Raw genomic sequence first — 5,992 nt, 5'->3', positions numbered from 1 at the left:
AGTAGGGTTAATTAGGGTTGTTGTTGCTATAAAGAAACACTATGAAGAAAGAACTTCTGTAACAGGAAACATTTAATTGTTTCTGGTTAATAGTTTCAGTGTTTCACTCCATTATTATCATAGCAGGAAGCATGACTGTGTGCAGGTGAATATGGTTGTGGAAGAGCTGAGAGTTCTTGTTTTTGTGGTTACTCCAGGTTATTTACTTATATATTCAAACCTTTAAAATCGATTTAATGAAAGTCCTCTCAAATTCGGTATGGTGAATGTTAAATGTGACAGCATCCAAGGAAACACGATTTGTTTAAGGGAATAAAATACCTTGAAATAACGTCTCAATTTGTCGAAGGTATAAATGATTGAAAAGTTATAAATTAATTAATGAGTATACTATAGATTTGTTTATACTACTGTATACATTGATAAGAAAGAACATTATTTTGACATAATAATAGTATGTTGAAGTTAGACAACAGATATGTAAAATAATTTTAACAATGAAGGGTGAAAATTAAAATAATCATAATTCATTGTATTTTATTTTTTAACATTTGTTACATGAATATCTCCCATGGGTAATATTCTGTTTTAGACAGAAAGGATACAATGATAAGCAATACACACAGAAACATTTGCCTCATGGAACTCATTTAACCAGAGGAGAGATTTATTTATAGATATGTGACTATTTTAATTAGGGTTTTACTGCAGAGAACGGACACCATGACCAAGGCAACTCTTATGAGGATGACATTTAATTTGAGTTGACTTACTGATTCAGAGGTTCAGTCCATTAACATCAAGGCAGGAGCATAGTAGCATCCAGGCAGACATACAGCTAAAGGATCATAGAGTTCTACATCTTCATCTGAAGGCCACTAGAGGAAGACTGGCTTCCAGGCATCTAGGATGAGGGTCTTAAAGCCCATGCCTAAATCTCCAACACAGCCATGCCTCCAAATAGTGCCAGTCCCCGGGATAAGCATATTCAAACCATAACAGTGACTGCATAAATCAAATTAGATATATTAAAATGTTGTTTAAAGTGTATGGAGAAGGTTAGGTTGCTTATTCAAAAATGTCAAAACTTAGATTAATAGCCCTTTATTTTTTTATTAAATTGAGTATTTCTTATATACATTTATTTTAATTAATTGATTAATAGTTTTATTGATGTCTGGTGCTCCAACTAAGCAGATTATTTTGTTGTGACATTTAATTTTGGAAAAGTGCATTAATTTATCTATGTGCAGTACCAACTACATTTAAGATAGCTTTTTAGTTGTGGGTATGGGTTTCACAGGCCTGTTCTATTTCATCTGTTTTTCATCAAGCCCTGGTTTTCTTCAGTGATTAGTATGGCTTGGGAAGTTGTGATATGAACAATGACATTCCAAAGTGTTACTGCAATAGCTTCCTTATTTATATTACTTGTTACTTTCTGTGAAAGTCTTTGAATATTTACCTGTCAATATCAGTGATGCATTATTTGAATAAAAGAAATCTCTTGAATTGTTAGAGTCCACAATACAGAATACAGTGGATTTTCCTTCCTCATATTGTCATGTCATACTGTACATGGCCATACAATGGTAAATATAGGAATCAATTTGAATTTATTTTTTTTCTTGGATCACAAAATGGCTTAAAAACCTTCACATTAATCTTTCCACATTCATAAATACAAGATACAAATGACATCTGTGTAAGTTAGAGTTCTATTGCTATGAAGAGACACTATGACCAAGGCAACTCTTATAAAGGAAAGCATTTAGTTGAGACTGTCTTAGAGTTTCACAGTTTTAGCCCATTATTATGTTAGAAGGCATGACAATATAAAGACTAACATAACAGTGCACAACTAGCTGAGGCTTCTACATTGTGATCCATAGGCAGTAGAAAGTGTGTAATTATGTGCCACCCTTGCATTAACTTGATCATAGGAGACTGTAATACCTGCTTCCCCAGTGACATACTTCCCCCATCAAGGCCACACCTCCTTCACCAAACCTCCTTCACCTCGTAATATTGCTACGTCATATTTGCCAAACATTCAATCACAAGTGTCTATGTGGAACATACCTATTCAAACCACCACAATGGCAGAGTAAATGGAGAACTTATTCATTCTCTTGAAATACTTTCATTTCCACAGATTTACTTTTTATTTAATTTATTCACCTTTTTAATATAAGTTGTCATTAGCTTAGGTTGATGAGATGCTCAATATGTAGCCACAGAACACCACAAACTTCTGATCTCTAGGCACCTAGTACCTGATGTGCCACCCTACACAGTATATACAATGACAGACATGAAGATTAGTATTTCACACCCATTAGATAAGCACTCTACCTACTAAGTTACATAATCCTTCAGTGCATAATTTATATTAAAGTGAATATATATGAATGGTAATACATGAATGGCAATATTATATGTAAGATCTTTTACACATATTTTATGCCTTGTGCTTAGAATGCAGATTGATGATAGAAACTTCAATGCCCTGGGTTTGATTATTATCAATGAAGAATTAAACCCTGAACAATCTTTACCTTGAAGACTTTTAAAATATTGCAAGAAATGTTTTGAAGAAAATTGTCCTTTCTCTTCTTTGCAGAGAAGTGCTATGTGAAATATTTCTATCAAATAACTATAGATAGTGGGACAAACAAAGACAGTAACAAAGTAGGGAATGATCTGGCATAAAATACCATTTTAATCATGAGAATGATAATCTATCAGTTTTTCTTTGATTAACAATTTCCAACAATCTTAGATAATCACACATTATTTTGGATAATCACACATTATTTTAGTCCACTCTAGGATTCCTTAACACATGAATTACTATAGCAACTAATAATACAGTAATGATTCCAGGTAGAAAAGGAATAGGTCCAGAACTTACTGCTATTATCCCTGAGACGAAGGTTAATGTCATCTGCAAAGGAAACCCCACTTCTCCAAATTCTAATAGGCAGAAGGGACAAACGGGTATCTGTGGTGCCTATCATAATACCAAAGTGCATGCTAGCCTTCACTCTCAGTATCACAAGTACCTGTTACAAATTTCAAAGTCAAGCTAGCTAGCATTCTTGTTCTTCTTATACCCTACACTGCCCAAAACTCCCTTATGTTCAGGCTTTTCCCTCCCCACTGGCTACTTATTCTCCTTATGACCCTGTTGTCTCTGTGTGTCTTTTTCTGTGTGGCTCTGTCTCTTTGCTCTATCTCTCTGTTTCTCTGTTTCTGTCTCTGTCTCTTTCCTGTTTCACACAGGTCCAATCTGCTAACCATAATCAGTATACTTTTTCTCTCTGCTTTGGGCTTTTCTTCCAGATGCCTTTGGCTGTTTTTCTCTCATATCTTTAATAAAATCTTTCCCTTGACCATATGCCAGCAGTTTATACAATTAACTAACATGATATTGTGCAAAAAAATTTCCTGAGAAGACACAACACACAAGTATATTCACCCAGATTGAAAAACCATGACAGACCAAAGTATGGATAACACCACAGTTCAACTTAGGTAACCACTGAGCTTTTATTAAGATTAGTTGTAGGAATAAGGGTGAAGGGTTAATTGTGGGAGAAAAAAAATGACTCAAAGACATCTGTATTGTTGAAGTTCATCCAGCATGGGTGACAGCTCATGAAAGCTAGGAACGTGGAGCAAATCAAATGCCTACAGGCAGCTCAATCAGATGGAAAGTGTCCTTTCAAAAGTGACCCAGTTCGTCTAAATGTCTTCTAGGCAGCTGTTTCTTTCAAGGAAATGGTGTGTTCTCAAAGTTGTCTTTGTAACTATTGTGGTCTGACAGCAACTCTCAGCAACTCTTATTCATGCTTGTGTGAGAGAGACCTAATGAATATAGTCAGTTTCAAGGACTTCCTGAAGTTATTTGAGCCACTTACTTTTCTTAAGTAGCTTCCTTGCAGGGTGGAAAGTTTTAATATGAGAGGAAACTGCTACACAACACAAGATAAGCCATTTTACAGGTGTAAGCATTTCTAGACACCCATGTTAGTGTGAAAAGTGCTTAGCTAATCACAGTTCACAGCTTGGACCTCTACTCTAGCCAAATTTTAAGTAGTTCTTTCTACAGTTAACACTGAAATGTTTGCCTCATCTTCAAAATAGCATCACTCATTTCTGAACAAATACATATAGAGCTTTTTTTGATATACTTAATTTTTGTTCCTGATATACCCATAACTTTTTCCAGCACTCCATTTATTTTTTTATTTTATTTTATTTTTACAAATAAAATACCTTTATTTTCATTCCTTCTGTAGCATGTGAAAAATGGTAGTGACCTTGGCAATAGGCTTATTTAGTGTCTTTATCCCATGGAGAAGGTAGAATTTCAACATACTTGACAGGTCTTTTCCCAAGTGAAAGGGATAGTGTCTAGCCCCAGTGCTGTGACCTAGAGCTCATTACCTGACTGAAGCTAAAACTTATTTTCCTGAAGAAAGGGACATCCATCCTTGAATTTCTCTACACTGCACCTTGTTTTGAGATGGCAAAATATTTCTTTTGATTGTCACTGTGTAGTACTCTAAGGCAAGCCTAATAGCTCTTTATGGTCATAAATTCCAGGAAAAGTTATCCTTTTTTAAAAGGAGAAGGTACATGGTAGAGTCTGGTGATATGTCTCGATGGAAGCATAAGCCTCCCAGAAAAGGTCACAACTCCTTAGATACAGTAGACACAGCCAAGAGATATGAAAAAGCAGAAGGAAAAGTAGTCATGGTTATAATGGCTCACACAATTGTTTATCCAGGGGTCAATGATGATCTATCTTCAGCACACACCTATTACAGATGCTGCAGGTGTGTGTCTGAGCTGGCTTAGGGTAAATGCACTTTTTAGAGATGAAGACAGTAGCAATGTCATTCCTGCCCTGGGATGGGTATCCAGGAGGAACGGTGAAGGCCTGGTATTAATGGAGGATGATGAGGATTAGATTCCAGTTACTATAGAAGAAATGCCAGCAGAGCCATGATGTTGAATAGGTTCGGTCGATGAGGGGCAGAACATACAGATAAGCAATGGCCATGATGGAACCAATCAGCATGATCACCAGCACCACAAACACCACTCCAAACTAGCAGATCATACTGTCCCCCAGCCAGTAGATAGGATCAGAGGCAGCCTGTATGCCAGTGTCACTGACCCCAAAGGACTTGTAGAGCAGGGATTGCAGGCAAACCTTGCCATAACGCCAGCGCTGTGCCAGGCCCTGGAGCAGAGGCGGGCATTGATGCTGGTAGCCCAGGAGTAGGAGGAGAAGCAGGCAGAGGCAGGCTGGGCCCAATAGAAGATTTTGCTTGCCCCACATGGTTCCTGACTCATAGAAGTATTCCATAAATATTTGCTGAATGTATGACCTGGAGAGATGCAGAACAAGAAAGGCTGGCAGCTCTACAGAAGCCAGCAAAGATACTCTCGCCAATGTGATAACACCGAAGTATTTGCTGTGCTCATTCTTTCTGCCTCCTGCCAGCTTCTCGATGAGCTGGATTAGGGCCAGTCTCTCTGTGAGCCACTCACTGCCTCACCTTTAAGCTCAGGACCCAGGCTTGGCAGAGCTAAGGCTGATCTAACATTGCTCTCAGCCCGCAGAGGTAGCCAGCAGAACGGAATCCACTGCCCCACTCCATATATTTATGTTTCTTCAAATGTTACTCTGAATATTTCTCCCTTTCATGGTTTCGTCTCTTTTCAGAAGCAACTAAAGGTATATTACTTATATCAATTGAACATTTTTTCCTTTCTCTCTTCCAACACACACACATACACACACATACACGCACACACATCTATTTACTAAATAACTGTATTATAATACTATAAAATAGATGCGTACAGTTGGTATATGCACACTTACATGTTCCTCTCACTTGATCTTAAATACACACATATGCATATATGTGCAAGTATATGTATATATCCTATGTCACATCTGGACTGATATAGC

General features: G+C 37.1%; 1 pseudogene; it reads right to left on the bottom strand.

Moving 5' to 3' along the window:
- Positions 1-4,798: 4,798 nt before the first annotated feature.
- Positions 4,799-5,353, bottom strand: Zdhhc16-ps1 (zinc finger DHHC-type palmitoyltransferase 16, pseudogene 1; annotated as a pseudogene).
- Positions 5,354-5,992: the final 639 nt, after the last annotated feature.

This window comes from Rattus norvegicus, chromosome X (genome assembly GCF_021556685.1).
Source record: "Rattus norvegicus strain SHRSP/BbbUtx chromosome X, alternate assembly SHRSP_T2T, whole genome shotgun sequence".
Lineage (NCBI taxonomy): Eukaryota > Metazoa > Chordata > Mammalia > Rodentia > Muridae > Rattus > Rattus norvegicus.
The sequence above is the reverse complement of the archived record's forward strand: the minus strand, read 5'-3'. Positions and strand labels throughout refer to the sequence as shown.